This window comes from Oncorhynchus keta, chromosome 34 (genome assembly GCF_023373465.1).
Source record: "Oncorhynchus keta strain PuntledgeMale-10-30-2019 chromosome 34, Oket_V2, whole genome shotgun sequence".
NCBI lineage: Eukaryota > Metazoa > Chordata > Actinopteri > Salmoniformes > Salmonidae > Oncorhynchus > Oncorhynchus keta.
In genome coordinates this window covers 44,568,872-44,582,631 of record NC_068454.1, presented here as the reverse complement: position 1 = coordinate 44,582,631, position 13,760 = coordinate 44,568,872, and positions in this window count along the sequence as shown.

Genomic DNA, 13,760 nt, shown 5'->3' with positions numbered 1-13,760 from the left:
GAGAAACAAACCGACAAAGAGAAAGGCACTGGGAACAGTGAGGCCCTGGACGGTAAACCTAAAGAATGTAACGGCGCCCCCCTGCTATCGGACTCAGTACTGCAGGATGTGAGAGATGACCTGCAGCTGCACGTCAGCCTGTCTGCTCTCCTCACTCTACCAGTCATGCTCTGTGCCCCATCACTGATCCACTGGACCCGCAACCTCAGGTACTAGTGTGTTTGTGTCTTGTCAAGCTAAAGTTGTACAAACTGTTGACATTGTCATTCACAATGACATGCCAGAATGGCTCAATCCCATTTGTATGTGATTGCTGTTGCATCCTATAGAAAGGACATCTCCTGTTGGAGATAAAAGGGGGAAAAAAACATCCCTAACTCTACCGTGTGTATGTCCATGTGTAGAACTGTGATATTTCCCCCTTCCTTTAATTGCCTTTTCTCTTTGCAGATATTCTGTTGCTCGTTTGGATCCTGACCCTTGCTGGCCCCACTCCGTGCCTCTCTTCATCGCCTCTCTGCTGCTCATCAACTGTAACACACTCACTCTCAGCTACAGGTGCTTGTATTATACTGCTCCGTCTGTCTCACATGCGCGCACATCTTTCATGTCTGTCTTCACTCCTGTCCTTTCACCCAGGTGTGTTTTAACTTGGGTTTTATGCTCTTGTGTTTCAGTAAAACCCTGCCTATCACATCCCGCCTGCTGTTGCCTCTCTCCGTTGCCATGGTGTCTTTCTCCCCACTCCATCTATACCGTGTAAACTACTTTGTGTCTGCAGCCCTGGTTCCGCTGGCTGTTTCCTGTCTCTTCTGAGTTCTGCTGGTACCTGCGCTGGGCCTATCATTCAGCAGACTCACAGATCCGGGTCAGGTCCCCAAAACTGGTCAAAGCTAGTTTGGCCTGGGATTTGCACTCCCCTTTCAGGCCCTGAAGGGGACGACGATGGCAACCCTACAGCAGAGCCATAGACATACATAGTTTGCGAAACTGTCCGCCATGTTGTCTCCAAGTGTTCCAAGCTTTTGGTGCCAACATGGCTACCATTGGAATTCCCAGTCTTAACCAAGTTTGCCTTACTCTGTATATATATGGCTCTGTCGTCAAGGAGCATGACGAGATTACTCCTTCATAACAAATGTCACACCTGATACTTGTGGTTCTCAACAGGATATTGCTCTCATCGTTTTTCATACAACTGTAATTTAACCTATTTTAGTACAGTATAATTGTGGTAATAATGAGTATGAGGGGATTTGTCTCGTGTTTATTGGATTCTGTTTTTTGGCCCTAAACTTCTTGGCCTGTCTTATTGGTAACTTTGAATACACTCATGAAGCTAGCTACCTTTACTCTGTCATTAGTAAGATGTCATAAGCAGTCAAGTGTTGCAATTAGGGTTGCAAAACTACCTGTAATTTTCCATTTATACAATTTAAAAATATATATTTTACATGCTATGAAAATGTATTAAAAACCTTAAACTTTTCAAAAGTCTGGTAGTTTACTGGTCAATTTTGAAAGTTACCAGTAACATTCCCTCCCTTTGCAACCTTAGTTACAATGATGTCATGCAGCTAGCTGTACTGTATGCAAGATGACCGTGGCTAACTCGCTTGCTTGGCTAGCTATTGTAACTGCACCGGACATGTTCCGTCATGCTTTTGACAGTGTAAAGATTTGAAAGGTTTTCTTAAACTCTTATCACACCCTCAAACCTTCTTCAACTGCTATCTTACGTTGCTATCGTCCTGTTCAAAGCACAGATGATGCGTTTTTGAAAGTGGAGCTCCTAACTACATAACCTGTTCTTAGCCAAGTATGGTCGTTTTATTATGCAGTATGTGGCCATATAGCTATGAATGTTATTGGTTAGTCTCGATCTAAAGTGACCAGGTCCTTACTACCTATAGGATATCATGAGGAATGGATGACCCTGCACACCATAGCTTAATTTAGTTGTGCAATGTTGTAGGAAGGTTGTATGGAGCTATTCCACATCAGATCATTGGGGGTATAACTTGACATTGTATCTATGTCGTAACATAACTACTCGAGCAGTTTTTCCTGTGCATCTCTATGGACGGAGTCCAGGTTGATGTTATCCATACTAGAGTATATTAGATCTGATATTACCTTGCAAACAGGCCTATCATGTGACTCTGCTATTCTGTTACAAGCTACTGTCTATTTCTGATTTAACAAAATGTCCTCCGCTTGAAGAGCTCGCTTTAAAGGGATCTTTGTTTTTTTTTTTTTTATTGATGTCGTTAAGAGGCCATGGCCCCTATTATTTACTGGAAGAGTCGTTACTTATTTGGAAAACATCAGCACTTGGTATTTCCATTTGCCTTAATCAGTTACCTCACCTTTTTCCAAACTGGACTTTCTAAAGACGCATAGCTCCTGCATTGAAATACAGTTGACAAACTGACATCGGCTTGGTCTCCACAAGGCAGACACATGTATAAGTGTGTATTACACTCATTGTCGTAATGAAAGCACAGGGTTGTAGATCTTCAGGATCAGATGAAGGAGCCCTATTGCCACCGATACATGGAGGCACCAGAGATGGTGCCTTTAGACTGTTTCACCCTCTACTGTTTGCTAATTCAAGGTGGGTGTGTTTGCGTAAAACCCTATCAGCCATAGCTCCACTCCAATGTACAACACAGTGGATTGTGTTAGTGGTGTTTTTTGACAATTGTTTTGTAAGAATTAACCAATAGTGTCTGTGTGTTTGTACGTGTACTTTTGATGCTCACCAGCACCCCTTGACCCCAACTCTGTTGGCATCCCTTGGACAAAGCAGCTAGTGCCTTTCTGCCGATTTGCCCCTCCCTCTCCACGCATTCACTCTCCTATCTGCCTGTCAATCAAGACACTTCCCTAGTATAGGGCATAAGATTGTGACATAGACCAGCATCTCTGAGTGACTAATCTGGTCATCTGAGTGCAACAGTAGTGAGCATAACTCTTGCTTGTAGCTGTCTTAACACTTTTATTTGCAAGACAGAACAGATTTCAAATACAGAATGGTTACATGGAATGGAACAGGTTATGTTGGTGTATGTTAAATGACTTGACAAAGCCACAACGGTGTCATGTCAAGGTAAAGGCAGCTTGGTTCTCGTACAGTGTTACGACTTTTCAAGCTCAACAAGACAGGCTAGGAATTTAACACCTTTGTCCGTCCTAGCTAGCTTCAATTTAAAGAGACCAAACTCACTCCAGCACGAACACACACGCGTATACTACACACTCTCCCCGACGACCCCCCTTCCCCGTGTCACCTGCACTGTGAATGTACCTGTTTGTCTGTATGTGTGTGCATAAGTATGTAAGACCTTTAGTGCGGGTGCTTTGTGTGTACTAAACTATATAGTATGTCAATGTGGTGCAGTTTTTAGTGCTTTGAAACGTACATACTCTGCCTCACTCCAAATGTGAATTGTGACCAGATTTATATAGATGAAACTTTGTGGTAAAACTAGTAGAAATGGGCATATGTTTTCTATGAATATGATATTTTTTTTTTTCTTCTTTTTTTTTTATTTTATTGGTGTTCACTGTGACCGGTGCCCGTGATTTCTGAAGTGAGATTGACACCCAGGCAACTACTCATGTTCTAACGTAACCAACCAGAGTGAAGCTGTCGCCACAAGCATATCTCAATTTAAATATGTTTGTTTAAGCTTTTTATGCTCTTTGAGATTATTTTTGATGGAATGAAAAGCACTACACAAGTTAAATAAATAATAATCATTGTATGGAATACTGTTCCTTGAACCCCGAAATGCCCGTTTGCATCCATAGCTGTTATGATTGTAATGTTAGCAGTCGTACTTTTTCAAAATTAGAATCTGTTTATTGCAACTGTAAGTGGTCATAACAGTTGTTTGTTATTAAAAGCAGACATAATTCACGTTATGATTGCCTGAAAATGTATATGATCACGGTAAGAGTAACGGTGTAGATGGTGGCTGCTTGTGGAATGACGAATGATTATACCAAGGATATAGCTGATGATTTTAAGGAAAGTGTCTCCAAATTGTACATATTGTGTGTCCAATGAAGTGAATTGCTGTTGCTTCGTGCTGTTGTAGCTTTACTGTTGCAACTAGGATGCTAGACAGACTTCAACTCCACAGCGACCCCCCCACACACACACACACACACACACACACACACACACACACACACACACACACACACTACTACTTCGATTCACACCCAAGGACAAAATACTTGCATGTAAATGTCCCAACATACATATTCAACTAGAGTGGTAGGTTTAGTTCGGCAGCTGCAAAGTCCAGATGAATGCTAATGAATGTTTGGGTCTCCACTTGCTCTTTGATGTTCTGTTGACTATAGGGAAGTGAACATCCAGTTAAGTGTTACCAAACTGTCGTTACACGCTGATAGTCATGTTACTGATGCGGTCTCTCGCTGTTTCTGTCCCAGGTGACTTTCAACCTATAACCTCCTATCTCGAACTGGTCCTCGTTGTGTGAAGATGGTCTCTTGCTGACCTTTGCTGAACAAGAAATGTTCCAAAAATTAAATTGGACCCAAAAAGACCTTGCCTGAGTGAATGTTTGGAGTCTGTTTCTACAGTTAGGTTATAGGTCAAGTGACAAGGACCGGCATACTCAATTCTCAGGTTTTAGCATTGTCGCAACAAAAAAAGAGATTGCTTTGGTGTTTTTTTTATATTGTAGACATTTTTTATCTAATGTTATTATAACATATTTGTGCAATTTGTTAGCATTATTTCTGTTTAAATAAAGTTGTGAGAAATGGCAACCACAGGTGTCTTACACTTTTGTACCTCATTTGCTCTTTCTGTTGTTTAATCAACTGCTTATTTAGAGAATGATGTAAATTAATGGACTTATAATAGATGGGTTGGTTGTTTTAGCATCTGCACAACTATGGGCAAAACAGACAGATTATTGAAAACAAAGTTGCGTTATGAGCACTTGAGTTACAGTTCATAAAAGGAAATCAGTCAATTGAAATAAAATCATTAGGCCCTAATCTATGGATTTCACATGACTGGGCATGGGTGAGCTAAGCCAACCCAATAAGAATATGTTTTTTCCCCACAAAAGGGCTTTATTACAGACCGAAACACTCCTGGCTCTCATGAGGACTGCCAGAGTTTACAATGCTGCAGAGGTTACATTAATCTGAGGTTACCGGCGTCAGAAATTGCAGCGCAAATAAATGCTTCACATAGTTCAAGTAACATCTCAACATAAACTTTTCAGAGGAGACTGTGTGAATCAGACCTTCATGGTCGAATTACTGCAAAGAAACCACTAAAGGACACCAATAAGAAGAAGAGGCTTGCTTCGGCCAAGAAACACGAGTAATTGACATTAGACCATTGGAAATCTGTCCTTTGGTCTGATGAGGCCACATTTTAGATGTTTGGTTCTTTGTGAGATGCAGAGGAGGTGAACAGATTATCTCCACGTGTGTGGTTCCCACCGTGAAGCATGGAGGAGGAGGTGTGATGGTGCTTTGCTGATGACACTGTCTGATTTATTTAGAATTCAAGGCACACTTAACCAGCATGGCTACCACAGCATTCTGCAACGATACACCTCCAAACTGGTTTTCGCTTAGTGGGACTATCATTTGTTTTTCAACAGGACAATGACCCAACGCACCTCCAGGCCGTGTAAGGGCTATTTGGCGAAGAAGGAGAATGATGGAGTGCTGAATCAAATGCAGCACTCCTTAGCCTCGTTTTGTATCACATTTCAATGATAAAACTGGGGGGGATTTCAGAATGTGGCAGGGGGGTGGGACGACACGTCCTCAGTGAAAGTCCCGCCCCTGGTACAATGATTGTCTACAATATACTTGCTTGTTTTGTCATATAAACTGAAATTAGGCAAACAATTAATATGTAAGCAACCAGGAAATGGCGGAGCGATTTCTGCATAGTGCACCTTTTAATTAATATATATTTTTTATTTTTTATTTGACAGTAACATGTACAGTAACAGTAACATTTTACAGTAACATGCAAAACACAAAAAACAGAACAGCCAGAGGGATTCCACAAAGAAATACAAATTATAATAATAGAAATCCACATATCCATTAAAATAGAGACATGTAGCAAATATATATTTTTTTTACATTTTGTTTTGTATATGATTCTAAATAGTTTTCCAAATCAGATACACAAATTTAGAAAAGGGTATTTTTCTTCATAAATGTTGATTTGTGTATGAAAAATGTTCCTAGTAAAAATAGAGATTTATGACATACTCATGTTCAATTGTGGAATCAGTGTAGTAAGATAATGTCAAACTTAGATATATCAATGGTTGTATGCATTTTGTTGCCAAGATGTAGTTTTACATCAGTCCAGAACACTAAGTAAACAATGACAGAATAAGTGTTCAATAGATTCTGTTTCTAGTTCACAAAACTGCATTCAATGGTAACAGGTATATACACTGCTCAAAAAAATAAAGGGAACACTAAAATAACACATCCTAGATCTGAATGAATAAAATATTCTTATTAAATACTTTTTTTCTTTACATAGTTGAATGTGCTGACAACAAAATCACACAAAAATTATCAATGGATATCAAAAATATCAACCCATGGAGGTTTGGATTTGGAGTCACACTCAAAATTAAAGTGGAAAACCACACTACAGGCTGATCCAACTTTGATTTAATGTCCTTAAAACAAGTCAAAATGAGGCTCAGTAGTGTGTGTGGCCTCCACGTGCCTGTATTACCTTCCTACAACGCCTGGGCATGCTCCTGATGAGGTGGCGGATGGTCTCCTGGGGGATCTCCTCCCAGACCTGGAATAAAGCATCCGCCAACTCCTGGACAGTCTGTGGTGCAACGTGCCGTTGGTGGATGGAGCGAGACATGATGTCCCAGATGTGCTCAATTGGATTCAGGTCTGGGGAACGGGCGGGCCAGTCCATAGCATCAATGCCTTCCTCTTGCAGGAACTGCTGACACACTCCAGCCACATGAGGTCTAGCATTGTCTTGCATTAGGAGGAACCCAGGGCCAACCGCACCAGCATATGGTCTCACAAGGGGTCTGAGGATCTCATCTCGGTACCTAATGGCAGTCAGGCTACCTCTGGCGAGCACATGGAGGGCTGTGCGGCCCCCCAAAGAAATGCCACCCCACACCATGACTGACCCACCGCCAAACCGGCCATGCTGGAGGATGTTGCAGGCAGCAGAACGTTCTCCACGGCGTCTCCAGACTCTGTCACGTCTGTCACGTGCTCAGTGTGAACCTGCTTTCATCTGTGAAGAGCACAGGGCGCCAGTGGCGAATTTGCCAATCTTGGTGTTCTCTGGCAAATGCCAAACGTCCTGCACGGTGTTGGGCTGTAAACACAACCCCTACCTGTGGACGTCGGGCCCTCATACCACTCTCATGGAGTCTGTTTCTGACCGTTTGAGCAGACACATGCACATTTGTGGCCTGCTGGAGGTCATTTTGCAGGGCTCTGCCAGTGCTCCTCCTTGCACAAAGGCGGAGGTAGCGGTCCTGCTGCTGAGTTGTTGCCCTCCTACGGCCTCCTCCACGTCTCTTGATGTACTGGCCTGTCTCCTGGTAGTGCCTCCATGCTCTGGACACTACGCTGACAGACACAGCAAACCTTCTTGCCACAGCTCGCATTGATGTGCCATCCTGGATGAGCTGCACTACCTGAGCCACTTGTGTGGGTTGTAGACTCCGTCTCATGCAACCACTAGAGTGAAAGCACCGCCAGCATTCAAAAGTGACCAAAACATCAGCCAGGAAGCATAGGAACTGAGAAGTGGTCTGTGGTAACCACCTGCAGAACCACTCCTTTATTGGGGGTGTCTTGCTAATTGCCTATAATTTCCACCTGTCTATTCCATTTGCACAACAGCATGTGAAATTTATTGTCAATCAGTGTTGCTTCCTAAGTGGACAGTTTTATTTCACAGAAGTGTGATTGACTTGGAGTTACATTGTGTTGTTTTAGTGTTCCCTTTATTTTTTTGAGCAGTGTATTTAGAAATCAAGCTATTACTTGGATAGAATCTATGGATAATCTTAATTAAAGGAGATCTCCTTTACTTTATTGGTCACCATACATTTGTGTGGATTGAGCCAAGCACGGCACCTGTAGTGTACCCGTAGTGTCAGTTGTGAGGATGCAACCCTGTGACATTGTCTCGGCTGCTAGGCACTCTACAAGAAGTATGTGGACACCTGCTCGTCAAACATCTCATTCCAAAATCATTGGCATTAATATGGAGTTGGTCCCCCCTTTGCTGCTACAACAGCCTTCACTCTTCTGTGAAGGCTTTCCACTAGATGTTGGAAGATTGCTGCGGGGACAAGAGCATTAGTAAGGTCGGGCACTGATGTTGGGGCGATTAGGCCTGGCTCGCAGTCAGCGTTCCAATTGATCCCAAAGGTGTTTCGATGGGGTTGAGGTCAGGGCTCTGTGCAGGTCAGTCAAATTTTTCCACTCCGATCTCAACAAACCATGTTCATGTCATCTTCATCAATCAACTGCATTATAGAAAAACTACTTTGACTACCACCACCGATTTCTGTATGCTAGCTACACTACCAGCTTATACGAATGGGAGTTAGCATTTGTCAGTCACTTTTTCTAAACCTGAAAAGGGATAACTTCTTAATGTTATGTAGCAAAAACAGCCAAATATATCAAATTAAATATATCAAATTAACCACATTTTGGGCCTGTTACAATACATCAATCATGACGGAATTGACAAATATCCACTTTGTTAGATCAGATTTGTTGAATGTGCGCCAATCCAGTGTCCTATTCCCCCACGGTCTGCATTCCATTGACCTCTTTATTGCATTTATCCCCATTACCTACCCAATCTCTTTCCAGGAGTTCAAATTCATTTTCGTGTCTTTGAAATCCCTACAAACAAAATATGTTTTTTATGAACTTGTTCTGACAGCCTTTCGTCAAAGTGCACTGCAAATTCAACAACAATTCAAATTATCAAGGGAGTGAGTTTGTTTATACAGGATGTACTGCCCCTACTTACCGTCAACCAATCATGTCAATGTGGAGCTAAGCGGAGCCCTCTGCATTGTTACAAAAATTGGGAGGCTCACAGCATCGCCGTACAGAGCTCGATTTGGTGTCTGCAAGCCTCCGGAGGCTCGCAATTGCATCACAACCTCTGTACAGAGCCTCCAGACTTGATGTCCGGATCAAATGTAAGTGCCCCCCCCCCCCAACCAAATCTTACTTAGGGCCTCCAAAAAGCTAGAGCTGCCCCTGTGTGTAATTCAAAAAGAACTTAGCTATTGAAATGCAAGCAACAGGTGATGACACCAGTTACAGAAAGTAATACAATACCAAAACATAAAAACATATGTCACTCAAGTCAACTTGTACTACATTCATCAGTACTTTTCAAATTAACCTTAGCACAAACAAACAACAATATGAAACAAAGATTATTCACTTTATTTTAAATTATGTGGTCGCTGCAAGCTGTCTGTGTTTACATCTCTCTCAGTCCAATCACCAAACACGGCTACAGTAGAGGGAGAGAGGTTACAAGAGAAAAGGGTTTGGGGGACTAGGTGGAGGTTCAGATCTCCTGGAAAGTTACCCTCCTGTAGTTTATCAACCAGCTAGTTATTAGAATCAGAGAGCCATGTATCAGATCAAGCTGCTTCTTGCGTTGAATCTGTTGATTCCATCTCGTTCTGATCATCCTCCTCGTTGTACTCCAGTCCTCCACAGCTAACACACCTGATTACACTAATTGCATTCCCAACGACTAGAGTCCTCTAGGGAATCACCTTAAACACACAAGTGTCACAGTTACTTTGTCTGCAAACGGTAACAACACTTTTTTTTTAAACCAAGCAATGCTTTCATATCTAACCTACATGCTTGTCGTCGGCAAAAAAAAAGCAAATAGGCACACGTAACAAACATTCGTTATAGTATGGTCAATGTGTTCACAGAGTTTAATCATGTCTACATACGGTCTCCGGGGATAGGTGAGGTGGGGAATGTGATTAGTCTAGATAGGACAGCACTTCTTAGGCTGGTCCTGGGGACCCAAAGGGGTGCACATTGTTGTTTTTGCCTCCACAACATATTCAAATGATCAACTTATCATCAAGTGTCAATGATTTGAGTCAGGTGTGTAGTGGTAATGCAAAAACAGTATATCTTCCTCCACTGTCCCTGTCCCACACAGGGGCTCGAACCCTGGGCTCGAACCAGTGATCCTCTATTCGCAAACACACATGAACATCCTCCTTGACAACCTATCGACAGCTTGAGCCACCCAAAAGGTACCAATTGGATGGCACCATCCGCGACATTTCAAGCTAGCTCTGGAGTGAGGTTGCGGCACATTCTTAACTCTATTACACATTTGAACGTGATCATGTATTCGTGTGATTCCTCTCGTGACCCACTTGCCCTCGGCACTACTCATTCATTTCGCCTCTCTCTCTTAGACCATGGTACTTTACATGTACTCCTCACAGTCTTGCCTTCTTCGTTCTTCAGTGAGATGAGGTGATGGTATTGGGTGGGTTGCTCTCTGCCTCATTCATCCGAGGCAGGCCTCTCCAGAGGAACTAATGGAGGGGAGAGGGGTAAATGGGAAGGAGAGAAAATTGACACGGTCATACTCCGTAAGGCATACCAGTATAAATACAGGTATTCTGATTGGAAATGGGCTGCTTGTCAAGGCAAATAAGGCATTACTAAACCTTCTAAAAAACACATTGAGGAGCCATTGAGGAGCTGAGGGGAGGATACTCACGTGTACATTTAGAGCAGTGGTTCAAACATTCAAACATTCAACCTCCAGTTGCGTACCCCCTCTAGCACCAGGGTCAACACACTCTCAAATGTTGTTTTTTTGCCATCATTGTAAGCCTGTCACACACACACACTACATTTATATACGATACATTTATATACGATACACAATACATTTATTAAACATACGAGTGAGTGTGAGTTTGTCTCAACCCGGCTCGTGGGAAGTGACAAAGAGCTCTTATAGGACCAGGGCACAAACAATAATATAATACTAAACAATCATGTTGCTCTTTATTTAGCCATTTTACATATAAAACTTTATTTGTTCATCAACAATTGTGAATAACTCACCACAGGTTAATGAGAAGGGTGTGCTTGAAAGGATGCACATAACTCCGCATTGTTGGGTTGTATAAGCCCCTCAGTCTTAAATAATTTCCCCCACACAGTCTGTGCCTGTATTTAGTTTTCATGCTAGTGAGGGCCAAGAATCCACTCTCACAAAGGTACTGGTTGCAAAGGGCATCAGTGTCTTAACAGCGTGATGTGCCAAAGCAGGATACTCTGAGTGCAGCCCTATCCAGAATTCTGGCAGTGACTTCTGATTAAATAACATTTTCACAGAACCACTTGTTCAGATATCGGTAAGTGGACTGGAGGCAGGGCATGAAAGGGATAACGAATCCAGTTGTTTGTGTCATTCATTTCGGGAAAGTACCTGAGTAATTGCGCACCCAGCTCACTCAGGTGCTTCGCTATATCACATTTAACATTGTCTGTAAAGCATGAGTTCATTTGCACACAAAAAAATCATACAATGATGGAAAGACCTGTGTGTTGTCCTTGTTAATGCAGATTGAGAGAGCTCCAACTTCTTAATCATAGTTTAAATTTTGTCCTGCACATTGAATATTTTTGCAGAGAGTCCCTGTAATCCTAGATTCAGATCATTCAGGCAAGAAAACGTCACCCAGATAGGCCAGTCGTGTGAGAAACTCGTCATCATGCAAGAAGTCAGACAAGTGAAAATTATGGTTAGTAAAGAAAACTTTAAGCTCGTCTCTTAATTTAAAAGAAAACGTGTCAATACTTTGCCCATTGATAACCAGCGCACTTCTGTATGTTGTAAAAGCGTTACATGGTTGCTGCCGATATCATTGCATAATGCAGAAAATACTTGAGAGTTCAGGGGCCTTGCTTTAACAAAGTTAACAATTTTCACTGTAGTATCCAAAACGTCTTTCAAGCTGTCAAGCATTCCCTTAGCATCAAGAGCCTCTCGGTGGATGCTGCAGTGTGCCCAAGTGACGTCCCAGAGCAACTGTTTGCATGCGCGTTACCACTCCACTATGTCTCCCTGTAATGGCATTTGCGCCATCAGTACAGATACCAACACATCTTGACCACCAAAGCTGTCCAGTACTTTAAAAATATAATCTGCTGTTGTCCTGGTTTACAGAAGAGGATGTCTTCCTTAATTGACCCCCCCCCCCATAAATGTAACGGACATATACCAGGAGTTGCCAGCCATGTCTGTTAACTCATCCAGCTGTAACGCATATAATTCACTGGCTTGTATGCGAAGCAGTAATTGTTTCAAAACATCTCCTGCCATGTTACTGACGCGTCGTGAAACAGTGTTGTTTGATGAAGTCATTGTCTGTATAGTTTTTTGGGCCTTTTCCCCAGCCATATCCACGGCAGCAGGAATAAGTAAGTCCTCCACAATAGTATGGTGCTTACCTGTCCTAGACACTCGGTAGCCTAACATATAAGAGGCTTCTAGCCCCTTCTTATTAATGGTATCTGTTGCTTTTATACATGCCTTACTACTCGAAAGTAGTCTTAATTCTCGCTCATAAAACTCCCATGGCTTATTTGTCAAATTGGCATGTCTCGTTTCTAAATGTCTGCGGCAAGCATGAAGGCTTCATAGAGCAGTGAGATACAGTTGAAGTCGACGTTTACATACAATTATGTTGGAGTCATTAAAACTCATTTTTCAACCACTCTACAAATGTCTTGTTAACAAACTATAGTTTTGGCAAGTGGGTTAGGGTATCTACTTTGTGCATGACGCAAGTAATTTTTCCAACAATTGTTTACTTATAATCCACTGTATCACAATTCCAGTGGGTCAGAACTTTACATACATTAAGTTGACAGTGCCTTTAAACAGCTTATTATGTCATGGCTTTAGAAGCTTACTTTACATCATTTGAGTCAATTGGAGGTGTACCTGTGGATGTATTTTAAGGCCTACCTTCACACTCAGTGACTCCTTGCTCGACATCATGAAAAATCACAGGAAATCAGCCAAGACCTCAGAACAAAAATTGTAGACCTCCACAAGTCTGGTTCATCGTTGGGAGTAATTTCCAAACATCTGAAGGTACCACGTTCATCTGTACAAACAATAGTGCGCAAGTATAAACACCATGGGACCACGCAGCCATCATACCACTCAGGAAGGAGATGCGTTGTCTCCTAGAGTTGAACGTACTTTGGTGTGAAAAGTGCAAATCAATCCCAGAACAACAGCAAAGGTCCATGTGAAGATGCTGGAGGAAACAGGTACAAAAGTATCTATATCCACAGTAAAATAAGTCCAATATCGACATAACCTGAAAGGCTACTCAGCAAGGAAGCAACCACTGCTCCAAAACCACCATAAAAAATCCAGACTGCGGTTTGCAACTGCACATGGGGACAAAGAGTGTACTTTTTGGAGAAATGTCCTCTGGTCTGATGAAATGAAAATAGAACTGTTTGGCCATAATGACCATCATTATGTTTGGAGGAAAAAGGGTGAGGCTTGCAAGCCAAAGAACACCATCCCAACCGTGAAGCATAGGGGGTGGCAGCATCATGTTGTGGGGGTGCTTTGCTGCAGGAGGGACTGGAGCACTTCACAAAATAGATGGCATCAT